The sequence below is a fragment of the Lissotriton helveticus genome, chromosome 10 (assembly GCF_964261635.1).
Source record: "Lissotriton helveticus chromosome 10, aLisHel1.1, whole genome shotgun sequence".
In the NCBI taxonomy this organism is placed as follows: domain Eukaryota; kingdom Metazoa; phylum Chordata; class Amphibia; order Caudata; family Salamandridae; genus Lissotriton; species Lissotriton helveticus.
Genome location: NC_136071.1, coordinates 72,056,029 through 72,071,148, shown reverse-complemented (window position 1 = coordinate 72,071,148; position 15,120 = coordinate 72,056,029).

The window sequence follows — 15,120 nt, the reverse complement described above, 5'->3', positions numbered from 1 at the left end:
AAGCTTGCGCTGTATGCTTGTACTCGGAGACCTCTGACGAGCCTTTGGAGGGAAGCTTGCGCTGTATGCTTGTACTCGGAGACCTCTGACGGGCCTTTGGAGGAAAGCTTGTGCTGTATGCGGCCTTTGGAGGGAAGCTTGTGCTGTATTCGGCCTTTGGAAGGAAGCATGCGCTGTATGCTTGTACTCGGAGACCTCTGACAGTCCTTTGGAGGGAAGCTTGTGCTGTATGCGGCCTTTGGAGGGAAGCTTGTGCTGTATGCTTGTACTCGGAGACGTCTGACAGGCCTTTGGAGGGAAGCTTGTGCTGTATGCGGCCTTTGGAGGGAAGCTTGTGATGTATGCGGCCTTTGGAAGGAAGCATGCGCTGTATGCTTGTACTCGGAGACCTCTGACAGGCCTTTGGAGGGAAGCTTGTGCTGTATGCGGCCTTTGGAGGGAAGCTTGCACTGTATGCTTGTACTCGGAGACCTCTGACGGGCCTTTGGAGGGAAGCTTGTGCTGTATGCGGCCTTTGGAAGGAAGCTTGCGCTGTATGCTTGTACTCGGAGACCTGACGGGCCTTTGGAGGGAAGCTTGTGCTGTATGCGGCCTTTGGAAGGAAGCTTGCGCTGTATGCTTCTACTCGGAGACCTCTGACGGGCCTTTGGAGGGAAGCTTGTGCTGTATGCGGCCTTTGGAAGGAAGCATGTGCTGTATGCTTGTACTCGGAGACCTCTGACAGGCCTTTGGAGGGAAGCTTGTGCTGTATGCGGCCTTTGGAGGGAAGCTTGTGCTGTATGCGGCCTTTAGAGGGAAGCTTGCGCTGTATGCTTGTACTCGGAGACCTCTGACAGGCCTTTGGAGGGAAGCTTGTGCTGTATGCGGCCTTTAGAGGGAAGCTTGCGCTGTATGCTTGTACTCGGAGACCTCTGACGGGCCTTTGGAGGGAAGCTTGTGCTGTATGCGGCTTTTGGAAGGAAGCTTGCGCTGTATGCTTCTACTCGGAGACCTCTGACAGGCCTTTGGAGGGAAGCTTGTGCTCTATGCGGCCTTTGGAGGGAAGCTTTTGCTGTATGTGGCCTTTGGATGGAAGCTTGTGCTGTATTCGGCCTTTGGAAGAAAGCATGCGCTGTATGCCTGTACTCGGAGACCTCTGACAGGCCTTTGGAGGGAAGCTTGTGCTGTATGCGGCCTTTGGAGGGAAGCTTGCGCTGTATGCTTGTACTCGGAGACCTCTGACAGGCCTTTGGAGGGAAGCTTGTGCTGTATGCGGCCTTTGGAGGGAAGCTTGTGCTGTATGCGGCCTTTGGAAGGAAGCATGCGCTGTATGCTTGTACTCGGAGACCTCTGACAGGCCTTTGGAGGGAAGCTTGTGCTGTATGCGGCCTTTGGAGGGAAGCTTGCACTGTATGCTTGTACTCGGAGACCTCTGACGGGCCTTTGGAGGAAAGCTTGTGCTGTATGCGGCCTTTGGAAGGAAGCTTGCGCTGTATGCTTGTACTCGGAGACCTCTGACGGGCCTTTGGAGGGAAGCTTGTGCTGTATGCGGCCTTTGGAAGGAAGCATGTGCTGTATGCTTGTACTCTGAGACCTCGGACGGGCCTTTGGAGGGAAGCTTGTGCTGTATGCGGCCTTTGGAGGGAAGCTTGTGCTGTATGCGGCCTTTGGAGGGTAGCTTGTGCTGTATGCTTCTACTCGGAGACCTCTGACGGGCCTTTGGAGGGAAGCTTGCGCTGTATGCTTGTACTCGGAGACCTCTGACTGGCCTTTGGAGGGAAGCTTGTGCTGTATGCGGCCTTTGGAGGAAAGCTTGCGCTGTATGCTTGTACTCGGAGACCTCTGACGGGCCTTTGGAGGGAAGCTTGCGCTGTATGCTTGTACTCGGAGACCTCTGACGGGCCTTTGGAGGGAAGCTTGTGCTGTATGCGGCCTTTGGAGGGAAGCTTGTGCTGTATTCGGCCTTTGGAAGGAAGCATGCGCTGTATGCTTGTACTCTGAGACCTCTGACAGGCCTTTGGAGGGAAGCTTGTGCTGTATGCGGCCTTTGGAGGGAAGCTTGCGCTGTATGCTTGTACTCGGAGACCTCTGACAGGCCTTTGGAGGGAAGCTTGTGCTGTATGCGGCCTTTGGAGGGAAGCTTGTGCTGTATGCGGCCTTTGGAAGGAAGCATGCGCTGTATGCTTGTACTCGGAGACCTCTGACATGCCTTTGGAGGGAAGCTTGTGCTGTATGCGGCCTTTGGAGGGAAGCTTGCACTGTATGCTTGTACTCGGAGACCTCTGACGGGCCTTTGGAGGGAAGCTTGTGCTGTATGCGGCCTTTGGAAGGAAGCTTGCGCTGTATGCTTCTACTCGGAGACCTCTGACGGGCCTCTGGAGGGAAGCTTGTGCTGTATGCGGCCTTTGGAAGGAAGCATGCGCTGTATGCTTGTACTCGGAGACCTCTGACAGGCCTTTGGAGGGAAGCTTGTGCTGTATGCGGCCTTTGGAGGGAAGCTTGTGCTGTATGCGGCCTTTGGAGGGAAGCTTGCGCTGTATGCTTGTACTCGGAGACCTCTGACAGGCCTTTGGAGGGAAGCTTGTGCTGTATGCGGCCTTTGGAGGGAAGCTTGCGCTGTATGCTTGTACTCGGAGACCTCTGACGGGCCTTTGGAGGGAAGCTTGTGCTGTATGCGGCTTTTGGAAGGAAGCTTGCGCTGTATGCTTCTACTCGGAGACCTCTGACAGGCCTTTGGAGGGAAGCTTGTGCTGTATGCGGCCTTTGGAGGGAAGCTTTTGCTGTATGTGGCCTTTGGAGGGAAGCTTGTGCTGTATTCGGCCTTTGGAAGGAAGCATGCGCTGTATGCTTGTACTCGGAGACCTCTGACAGGCCTTTGCAGGGAAGCTTGTGCTGTATGCGGCCTTTGGAGGGAAGCTTGCGCTGTATGCTTGTACTCGGAGACCTCTGACAGGCCTTTGGAGGGAAGCTTGTGCTGTATGCGGCCTTTGGAGGGAAGCTTGTGCTGTATGCGGCCTTTGGAAGGAAGCATGCGCCGTATGCTTGTACTCGGAGACCTCTGACAGGCCTTTGGAGGGAAGCTTGTGCTGTATGCGGCCTTTGGAGGGAAGCTTGCACTGTATGCTTGTACTCGGAGACCTCTGACGGGCCTTTGGAGGGAAGCTTGTGCTGTATGCGGCCTTTGGAAGGAAGCTTGCGCTGTATGCTTGTACTCGGAGACCTCTGACGGGCCTTTGGAGGGAAGCTTGTGCTGTATGCGGCCTTTGGAGGGAAGCTTGTGCTGTATGCGGCCTTTGGAGGGAAGCTTGCGCTGTATGCTTGTACTCGGAGACCTCTGACAGGCCTTTGGAGGGAAGCTTGTGCTGTATGCGGCCTTTGGAGGGAAGCTTGCGCTGTATGCTTGTACTCAGAGACCTCTGACGGGCCTTTGGAGGGAAGCTTGTGCTGTATGCGGCTTTTGGAAGGAAGCTTGCGCTGTATGCTTCTACTCGGAGACCTCTGACGGGCCTTTGGAGGGAAGCTTGTGCTGTATGCGGCCTTTGGAAGGAAGCATGCGCTGTATGCTTGTACTCGGAGACCTCTGACAGGCCTTTGGAGGGAAACTTGTGCTGTATGCGGCCTTTGGAGGGAAGCTTGTGCTGTATGCGGCCTTTGGAGGGAAGCTTATGCTGTATGCGGCCTTTGGAAGGAAGCATACGCTGTATGCTTGTACTCGGAGACCTCTGACAGGCCTTTGGAGGGAAGCTTGTGCTGTATGCGGCCTTTGGAGGGAAGCTTGCACTGTATGCTTGTACTCGGAGACCTCTGACGGGCCTTTGGAGGGAAGCTTGTGCTGTATGCGGCCTTTGGAAGGAAGCTTGCGCTGTATGCTTGTACTCGGAGACCTCTGACGGGCCTTTGGAGGGAAGCTTGTGCTGTATGCGGCCTTTGGAGGGAAGCTTGTGCTGTATGCGGCCTTTGGAGGGAAGCTTGCGCTGTATGCTTGTACTCGGAGACCTCTGACAGGCCTTTGGAGGGAAGCTTGTGCTGTATGCGGCCTTTGGAGGAAAGCTTGCGCTGTATGCTTGTACTCGGAGACCTCTGACGGGCCTTTGGAGGGAAGCTTGTGCTGTATGCGGCCTTTGGAAGGAAGCTTGCGCTGTATGCTTCTACTCGGAGACCTCTGACGGGCCTCTGGAGGGAAGCTTGTGCTGTATGCGGCCTTTGGAAGGAAGCATGCGCTGTATGCTTGTACTCGGAGACCTCTGACAGGCCTTTGGAGGGAAGCTTGTGCTGTATGCGGCCTTTGGAGGGAAGCTTGTGCTGTATGCGGCCTTTGGAGGGAAGCTTGCGCTGTATGCTTGTACTCGGAGACCTCTGACAGGCCTTTGGAGGGAAGCTTGTGCTGTATGCGGCCTTTGGAGGGAAGCTTGCGCTGTATGCTTGTACTCGGAGACCTCTGACGGGCCTTTGGAGGGAAGCTTGTGCTGTATGCGGCTTTTGGAAGGAAGCTTGCGCTGTATGCTTCTACTCGGAGACCTCTGACAGGCCTTTGGAGGGAAGCTTGTGCTGTATGCGGCCTTTGGAGGGAAGCTTTTGCTGTATGTGGCCTTTGGAGGGAAGCTTGTGCTGTATTCGGCCTTTGGAAGGAAGCATGCGCTGTATGCTTGTACTCGGAGACCTCTGACAGGCCTTTGCAGGGAAGCTTGTGCTGTATGCGGCCTTTGGAGGGAAGCTTGCGCTGTATGCTTGTACTCGGAGACCTCTGACAGGCCTTTGGAGGGAAGCTTGTGCTGTATGCGGCCTTTGGAGGGAAGCTTGTGCTGTATGCGGCCTTTGGAAGGAAGCATGCGCCGTATGCTTGTACTCGGAGACCTCTGACAGGCCTTTGGAGGGAAGCTTGTGCTGTATGCGGCCTTTGGAGGGAAGCTTGCACTGTATGCTTGTACTCGGAGACCTCTGACGGGCCTTTGGAGGGAAGCTTGTGCTGTATGCGGCCTTTGGAAGGAAGCTTGCGCTGTATGCTTGTACTCGGAGACCTCTGACGGGCCTTTGGAGGGAAGCTTGTGCTGTATGCGGCCTTTGGAGGGAAGCTTGTGCTGTATGCGGCCTTTGGAGGGAAGCTTGCGCTGTATGCTTGTACTCGGAGACCTCTGACAGGCCTTTGGAGGGAAGCTTGTGCTGTATGCGGCCTTTGGAGGGAAGCTTGCGCTGTATGCTTGTACTCAGAGACCTCTGACGGGCCTTTGGAGGGAAGCTTGTGCTGTATGCGGCTTTTGGAAGGAAGCTTGCGCTGTATGCTTCTACTCGGAGACCTCTGACGGGCCTTTGGAGGGAAGCTTGTGCTGTATGCGGCCTTTGGAAGGAAGCATGCGCTGTATGCTTGTACTCGGAGACCTCTGACAGGCCTTTGGAGGGAAACTTGTGCTGTATGCGGCCTTTGGAGGGAAGCTTGTGCTGTATGCGGCCTTTGGAGGGAAGCTTATGCTGTATGCGGCCTTTGGAAGGAAGCATGCGCTGTATGCTTGTACTCGGAGACCTCTGACAGGCCTTTGGAGGGAAGCTTGTGCTGTATGCGGCCTTTGGAGGGAAGCTTGCACTGTATGCTTGTACTCGGAGACCTCTGACGGGCCTTTGGAGGGAAGCTTGTGCTGTATGCGGCCTTTGGAAGGAAGCTTGCGCTGTATGCTTGTACTCGGAGACCTCTGACGGGCCTTTGGAGGGAAGCTTGTGCTGTATGCGGCCTTTGGAGGGAAGCTTGTGCTGTATGCGGCCTTTGGAGGGAAGCTTGCGCTGTATGCTTGTACTCGGAGACCTCTGACAGGCCTTTGGAGGGAAGCTTGTGCTGTATGCGGCCTTTGGAGGAAAGCTTGCGCTGTATGCTTGTACTCGGAGACCTCTGACAGGCCTTTGGAGGGAAGCTTGTGCTGTATGCGGCTTTTGGAAGGAAGCTTGCGCTGTATGCTTGTACTCGGAGACCTCTGACGGGCCTTTGGAGGGAAGCTTGTGCTGTATGCGGCTTTTGGAAGGAAGCTTGCGCTGTATGCTTCTACTCGGAGACCTCTGACAGGCCTTTGGAGGGAAGCTTGTGCTGTATGCTTGAACTCGGAGACCTCTGACGGGCCTTTGGAGGGAAGCTTGTGCTGTATGCGGCCTTTGGAGGGAAGCTTGTGCTGTATGCGGCCTTTGGAGGGAAGCTTGTGCTGTATGCTTCTACTCTGAGACCTCTGATAGGTCTTTGGAGGGAAGCTTGTGCTGTATGCGGCCTTTGGAAGGAAGCTTGCGCTGTATGCTTGTACTCGGAGACCTCTGACGGGCCTTTGGAGGGAAGCTTGCGCTGTATGCGGCCTTTGGAGGGAAGCTTGTGCTGTATGCGGCCTTTGGAAGGAAGCATGCGCTGTATGCTTGTACTCGGAGACCTCTGACAGGCCTTTGGAGGGAAGCTTGTGCTGTATGCGGCCTTTGGAGGGAAGCTTGCACTGTATGCTTCTACTCGGAGACCTCTGATAGGCCTTTGGAGGGAAGCTCGTGCTGTATGCGGCCTTTGAAGGGAAGCTTGCGCTGTATGTGGCCTTTGGAGGGAAGCTTGCGCTGTATGCTTGTACTCGTAGACCTCTGACAGGCCTTTGGAGGGAAGCTCGTGCTGTATGCGGCCTTTGGAGGGAAGCTTGCGCTGTATGCTTGTACTCGGAGACCTCTGATAGGCCTTTGGAGGGAAGCTCGTGCTGTATGCGGCCTTTGGAGGGAAGCTTGCGCTGTATGCGGCCTTTGGAGGGAAGCTTGCGCTGTATGCTTGTACTCGTAGACCTCTGACAGGCCTTTGGAGGGAAGCTCGTGCTGTATGCGGCCTTTGGAGGGAAGCTTGCGCTGTATGCGGCCTTTGGAGGGAAGCTTGCGCTGTATGCTTGTACTCGTAGACCTCTGACAGGCCTTTGGAGGGAAGCTCGTGCTGTATGCGGCCTTTGGAGGGAAGCTTGCGCTGTATGCTTCTACTCGGAGACCTCTGATAGGCCTTTGGAGGGAAGCTCGTGCTGTATGCGGCCTTTGGAGGGAAGCTTGCGCTGTATGCGGCCTTTGGAGGGAAGCTTGCGCTGTATGCGGCCTTTGGAGGGAAGCTTGCGCTGTATGCTTGTACTCTGAGACCTCTGACAGGCCTTTGGAGGGAAGCTCGTGCTGTATGCGGCCTTTGGAGGGAAGCTTGCGCTGTATGCGGCCTTTGGAGGGAAGCTTGCGCTGTATGCTTGTACTCGTAGACCTCTGACAGGCCTTTGGAGGGAAGCTCGTGCTGTATGCGGCCTTTGGAGGGAAGCTTGCGCTGTATGCGGCCTTTGGAGGGAAGCTTGCGCTGTATGCTTGTACTCGTAGACCTCTGACAGGCCTTTGGAGGGAAGCTTGTGCTGCCTGCTCCTCGAATGTATACTCCAGTTGCAAGGGAAGGTCTGGTGTTAGGAGGCCTCGTGTGCTTCGTCGTTGGTCGTCGGGGCCCGTGACTGATAGCTCTGGAATGCAGCGAGCCCTGGGACCGGAGCAGGGCCCCCCGGCGCTGTCTGAGGCGGGACGCGGCGGGACCTGCTCCAGGTGAGGCGGCGCAGGGCCCGTCGTGCCCCGACAGGCCGCCTGCCTCCCTCGGCACAAAGAGCCGCTCTGTGGCCCGCCTGGCCCCGCTCCACGGTGCGGGAGCCATGCTGCTCGGCCGCATTCTCCTCATTGTTGCGTCGGTATGCGGGGGAGATGCAGCGACACGTCCCGGGACCCACCCAGGCAGCCGCCCCGAAGACTGCTGCCCCCCTGGGGGCATCGCGGCCTGGCATCGGCGCAGAGGGCCCGGCTCCTCGCCCTGCAGATGGGAGCCACGCGGGCAGGCGGAGGGGGAATGAGGCGGAACGCTGGGGATTCCAGCACAGAGGGGAAGTATGTGGACAAACGTGTGATGGGGCCTGTGCTGGGAGGGGCACAGGGGGGCTGCAGCACTGAGTCACCAGCAGAGCTGTGCGCGGTGGGCCTCACGGCTGGCACAGGAGGGGCTGCTGCACTCCGGCATCGAGGAGCAGTGACAGATGTGTGTGGGGGTCTCCATGCAGAAAGAGCAGGGGGGCGCTGCACGTGGAGCAGGAATGAGGTGCACTGGCTGAGCTGTGTATGCCACTCAGTTTAGAAAGATGACTTAAGGCTGCAGGCCAAATGTGAGGTGCACTGGCTGAGCTGTGTACACCACTCAGTTAAGAAAGATGACTTAAGGCTGCAGGCCAAATGTGAGGTGCATTGGCTGAGCTGTGTACGTCACTCAGTTAAGAAAGATGATTTAAGGCTGCAGGCCAAATGTGAGGTGCATTGGCTGAGCTGTGTACGTCACTCACTTTAGAAAGATGATTTAAGGCTGCAGGCCAAATGTGAGGTGCATTGGCTGAGCTGTGTACGTCACTCAGTTTAGAAAGATGATTTAAGGCTGCAGGCCAAATGTGAGGTGCATTGGCTGAGCTGTGTACGCCACTCAGTTTAGAAAGATGACTTAAGGCTGCAGGCCAAATGTGAGGTGCATTGGCTGAGCTGTGTACGTCACTCACTTTAGAAAGATGACTTAAGGCTGCAGGCCAAATGTGAGGTGCATTGGCTGAGCTGTGTACGTCACTCAGTTTAGAAAGATGACTTAAGGCTGCAGGCCAAATGTGAGGTGCATTGGCTGAGCTGTGTACGCCACTCAGTTTAGAAAGATGATTTAGGCTGCAGGCCAAATGTGAGGTGAATTAGCAGAGCTATTGGGGCCTATGCCAGCCACAGCCTTCATATAAACCTACAAGTCCCGCATTGCAGGGGGCCAAACTTCAGGGGCCCTGGCTCAGGCTAAAGCATTTATATGTCTGCTGAGCTTTCTGAAGCTGTAGGGTTTCTCACTACATTTTGCAAAAGGGCCCTCATCTGAAGTAATTTCACCTAAACTAGTTGGGCCATAAAGGAGCTGCAACAGGCCAGGGCAGAGGTGCACTGACAGCTGAATATTTCTTCAATTCAGTAAAAGCAGGGATGCTGGAGTTCTTGAATGAGGTGTGTTCATAGAGGTAAACTTGTGTATTTGTGTTATGTCGATTTATATGTAAAAAGAACAATTGATGGACAAAATCCAGAACAATGTCAGACATTCACCCCAGTTCAGAGATCTGGGCTAAATCCATTGTTTTTTTGCTCACCATGCCATTCCAGTTTGGATTCAGCCATATGCAAATCAGTCTTGACCCTAGGCCCAATGGGAACAGTCCAGCCCAAACTGCCAGGCCAGGTCCTCCCTGGACTGGACTGGAAACAAGCCTCCTAGGACCGGTTTCGGGTTTTCAGCCCTCCCTCATCAGCCTGGATAGGGTTGAATGTTTTGATTTGTTCTGCCCTCCGTCCATCAATTGTGTGTCTTTTGCATGTCGATTTATATAGCACACTAATCACTCGTGAAGATATCCAGGCGCTTGGGCAGGTGTGTAGGTGTGTGGTCCTTGCAGAGTTATTCAAAGAGCCATGTTTTCAGGTTCTTGCGGAACTCAAGAAGTGAAGAGGAGGCTCTGGTTTGCTGTGGGAGGCCGCTCCATGTTTTGGGTGCGATGTAGGAGAATGAGCGACCTCCCGCGATGCTTTTGTGAATGTAGTAGGTGTGTGCGAGTGAGAGTGAGGCTGAGCGTAGGTGTCTGGCAGGATGGTGAAAGTTTAAGGTATGCTGGGCCGGTGTTGTGCAAGGCTTTGTACGTGTGCGTGAGGAGTTTGAGTTGGCTGCGTTTGTTGTGCATCCTCCTTTTACCGTCTCTGTACAGGTACCCGTATAAACCCTTGGATAAACGTGCAAAAGTGCACAAATATTGTGAATAGTGACTGAAGAAAAAGGTGCATTTCTAGAAATGTTCTAAAGGATTTAATATGAGGCACGTTCTTAGGAAAGGATCACATTTTAGGCCCAAATACATGTAATCAATTAGTTCAGCTACCTTACGAAATACGACAACATGCCATACATCCTGCAAGGGCAGGTACAAAAATTAGGGCGTCTGTTGCACAAGTAACACTAGGGGTGTGGTAGGAGATGCACCAGGAATGCACATGAGTCACAGCACTGCCATGCCTAGTCGATGAACTACAGGTTTACTGTGCATTAAAGATAAGCTCTGCAGGGGACGCCATTTTACACTATGAGTTTAACTTATTTCTCAGTGCTCCTTCACCACCTTGCAGTGCTTAGTTTGTAAAGTGCCTGAAGCTCTGCTCAGAGGCGTGCGGCCAGTGCAGTTACACATAGGTGCACCTAACACCAAGGCTGCGTAACTTAGAATCCACCTCAAGCCTCTTTAAATCACCACCAGACACTCCTTTAAACAGAATCTCACTCTTGCAGGTTCCTGCTTTCTCCCTTTGTGGTGTTTTTTTCTGTCTTTCTCTTCCTTCGCTTTACTGATTTGTGTGTTTTTCCCTCTATTGCGCTCGGCAAGGAAAAATAAGTGCAGGTCCCTGAAAATAAGTGCCGGTGGCCCCCAACAGCAATCACCGGCTCAAATTAAGCACTTTCCACCTGGAGCCCTTTTATCTTGACTGAATGTATTACAGTGACTGCATCCTTGGAGGGAGCAAGGCCTTTAATTGTCTCCTTTAACCCGTTGCGTGCTCGTGACGGAACTGTTCCGTCACAAGCCTCGTGTGGGCTGTGCTGGTGACGGAACGGTTCCGTCACGGCCCGCTCGCCGCGCCTGCGTGGTGCGAATTCCGCGCCTGCGCTTAGCATTCTGATGAGCGGGCGGGGCCGTGACCGAACCGTTCCGTTACAAGCACAGCCTACCCGAGGCTCATGACGGAGTGGTTCCGTCACGAGTACGGGAGCACCGCGCAGCCGCCCCTCCCCCATAGCGCTGCGTCGGAATAGCCACCACAGCTAAGGGGTTAAGTGAGCTGGCGTGATCAGCAAAGGAAAAGAGTTCCAGAGGCCAGGAGTCTGCATGGAGAAGGACCTGCATCCGACCCCTGCTCCACTGCAGGAAAATTCACAGAGCAGCAGCAAAGGTAAAAAAACATGGGATGATAGGTTTCGGTATATGGTTCCAAAGGAAGGCTGGATTTGTCGTATAGAAGATGCCTCGTTTGCACTGCATAGGGTTTACTAGTGAATCACGTGTTTATTGGCAAACCAGTGCATATTTTGTAGGGGAAACATCCATTACAGCACAGGCATTACAACGCAGTGCCTTTACAATGCAGGCCATACAATGCAAGTTCCATTACAATGCAAGTTTACAACGTATGCCATTACAACGCTGACCAGCACCTTCCCTGAGGAAAGCACCGGATGGTGATAGAATAGTGAATTACGTTGTAATGGTGCATACATTGTAATGGCTGGCGTTGTAATAGCATGTGCTGTAATGGAAGATGCGTTGTAAAAACTGCATTGTAAAAGTATGTGTTGTAATAGTTTGCGTTGTAACGTCATACATCCATTTGGTAGCCTAGGAGATGTGTGTGTCTGGATGCTGGTGACAGTTGCTGCTATGGTACATACCTCTGCAGTAGCCGCTCCCGGGTACTTTAGGAGCCCTGGATAGATGCCAATACAGTTGTTCAGTTACGAGGTGACGAGTACCAAGTCTGGACCGGAAATTAAAGGCTCAATTGGCGAACAATATAATGCCTGTAAACTAGTGACAATATTCCGTGTCTTCTACAGGAGGGCTTTGTGAGGAGAGCTCTCCCGCTGAGATTTTATTTGAAATAGAGACAAAATTATTCATTTCATAGCACAATGTTTAAACAGTTTTACTGCAACGTCATAGATTCTGCTGATGGAGGAATATTTCTTATCAGCAGCAGATTATATATACTACAAAATATATACCAGCCCATCAAGTCCTAAAAGCACCCTCGGGTCCACCCTGCTGAGGTAATTCCTGGTGTCCCTTATGGCCAGTCAACTGCGGCCCGTGCAGGTTAGAGGGGAAACATCCTTTACGACGTAACTTTTACCACGCAGTGCCTTTACAACGCAGGTTTTTCAACGCAAGTCATTACAACGAATTGCGCTGGGGGGCGCTCTAGGGTAGGTAATAGTTTAATTTACTATCCAACACCTTCCCTACTATCCATGGGGACTGGAGTTGGAATAGTAAATTAAACTATTCACTATCCAGCAACCCCCAACGCAAGTCGTTGTAACGACTTGCGTTGAAAAACCTGCGTTGTAAAAGCATGCGTAGTAAAAGCATGCGTTGTAACAACGTACATCCGGTTAGAGGTGGGGCCGAGTTGGGGGGGATTCGACAGACGACCACGAGGGAAAATTAAATAAATAACTAATTTTCCCTTGTTGTCATCTGTCGAAACCCTCCCCCCACCCGGCGCCACCACCCCACCGCTCTTACCAGCATGGGCCGCGGCTGTGGCCAGTCCAGCCCAATACGGAATGTCTTTGTGAAGAAGCAACGTAATGTCACACCCTTAGGTAAAATCCTACATATCTACAGTCTGATTGTGTGACTCATTTAAAGGGGCACTCATTGCCTTTGCTCAGACCTGTATCGCTAACAATCAACATCAATAGGCATTCTAGAATGTTCATTTGACGATGATGACGTCGGTCGAGGTTCTGAGCAGGATTGTGATGTCATTGACGGGATGCCCCTGTGACACCCTAGGTTTTGTGTGATGTTGGCATTGTCAGATTGGCAGTCTATTGTCATGTCACATACCAAGCAAGTCGTTGCGGCCATAAGAAAGTCTTAAATTGAATATTGTGAGCAGCTGCAGTACTCCAGTTAGCGAGAGTGTTCATGTAGCGCACCCAGCATGCCATGGTTTAGCAGGCACTCCTTCTGTGCTCTACAGGGCAGTGAGCAGTACATGGACCTGGTTTTGGGGGACAGTTGAGGGTGTTGCTCCGGTTTTCTCAGCACTAGTGACTGGGATTTACCAAAACATTACTTGTGACTATGCACCTTGGAACACAGTGCAGCCCCTGATTGTGCCAAAAACATCATATTTTTAAAGATTAAATGTAAAAATAGCACTTAGAAGCAATATTCGCCTATGGGGATTATCTGGTCACGCTGAACTGGAGCAAAGTCAAAAGTTGAGGCTGACTGCGATGGAGTGAGAGCCTGATACAGGAGCCATACAAGGTCAGCTGAACAAAGTACCTTGATACTGGTCGCAACAGCGAGATCCGGGGTGCAGCCGAGTGATGCATTGGTGTTGATCCCACAGTCAAAGTGATGCTTTGATTTTCTTCATGTGTTGGTGGCGATGGGCCAGTTTTGAAGGTGATGCGCTGAGGCATTGGTTCAATAGGTGATACCCACATTTCTCCACGCAGTCAAGGGGATGGGTTGAATTTCCCAAACTGCAGCAGCAGTAAAGGGTTGTTTCAGATGCATCGGTTCTTTAAGGCGATGCCCTGGTTCCGAGTGCAATGTGCTGGTTCTGCTCCTGCAACAGTGACGATGTGTCGGTTCTGCTACACGCAGACAGGAGATACATCGGTTCGACTGGAACAAGCACCTAGGTCCACTTCCAAAGGACCAAGCACAGCAGCAGGGTGGTGAGCGGGGCTGGATTTGAACCCAAAACCGACCCTGGCAAAGTGCTTGGCCAGCCCCTCAGGGGTTTGGCGGTGCAACTGAGCTGTTAACCAGGGCCAGCTTCTGCTGATTTCGTTACAGCGGCCGATATTGCAGCTATGCTGTAAAAACGTCTCTGTAACAAAATCGACCCCCAGGGGCCCAAAACCGGCCCCTAACCCTGGCGGCCCACAGGGGAACTGCCCGGTGCCGGCCATGATCAGTCCGGCCCTGGTGGTGAGACTTTGATATCACTGAGTCTCAGAAACAGGAAGCAAGCCAACAAGTCCTTGAAGATCACTCTGGGATCAGAGTCCAGTTCGTCATCAGCAGGGTTAGGGGGTAACAGGCAGCAGGGCTGCACAGCAGAAAAGCAGTTATCCCACAACAGCAGTCCAGCAGGGTGACCGTCCTTGTAGAAGCATTGCAATCTTTCTTCCTGACAGAGTTTCTTTAGAGGTCTCAAAGTTTCTGATTTGGTAGGGTCGGAGACCCAGCACTACACCCAGTTGTGCCTTTAAAGTGGGGGTGACTTCAAAGAAGGTTCTTTGAAGTGCACAGAGGTCCATTCTTCCCAGCCCTGGCTACAGACTATCTACAGGAGGGGGATAATCAACCGTTTGTGTGGGGACAGGACACTGCCTATTCAGGTGTCAGTTCTTCCCTCCCATGCTGCCCAGGATGAGCTATCAGGATGCAGTTAGGCACTCAGACACACATAACCTTCCTTTGTTTGTGGCTATCAGGAGTGAATGCATAATGTCAAGCTTTCACGTTTGGGGTGACTCTTCAGAAACGGCCATTTTCCAACACTGCTGATAGAACATTCCGATGTTGCCAAACTTAATTGATACATGAATTGGGTGAATTCCAGCTTTCCCTTGGGTCTTATATCCATGATTGAGTGGGGGCATTCCTAGTTCATTTGTATATGCTTCATGTTTGAGACCAAGCCCACCTGTGCTCTGTCACCAAACTACACTTCCCCCAGTCCTAGCATTTCCTTGATCTATGGAAGAAAAACATGGCCTGAGCCCAACCTATGGCAGAGGTCCCCTTTCTCCTTCAAACGTCTTAGTGAGTGGGCGTAGATATTTATAAAGTTTCTTCTCATACTAAATCTCATCCAGGTACCGCTCAGTTTAATCTCTTAATACCAAATATATGGTAAACAGATGTCTCTGTTTAAACAAGTTAGGCAATTTGGAGAGAACTTCACCTTTATAGAAAACAGACTATAACAGTAGAACCAGAGGAAAGACTGTAAATCTCATCCCTTAATTAAATGGAAGGCCTCAGAAAAAGTAGGATCTTGGAGCTTTGTGTACATGAAGGTCAGCTCTTGAACTATTACTGCGCCGTGTGATTCCGACTGATATGCTGGACTGATTGCCATCACTAGAGAATGTCCCATCGGAACAAACTGATTCCCTGTTAGCAGTCCAAAGATGTTAAAATTTGGAGCTGGATGGAGTAGAATTATGTTTTTTGGTGAACCTTCAGTATCCTTTTAAATGCTAGGGTACTAAGAGACACCCGGTAGGTGACTGACGAATGGCTACTGGCAGGATGGATAGATGAATGATGA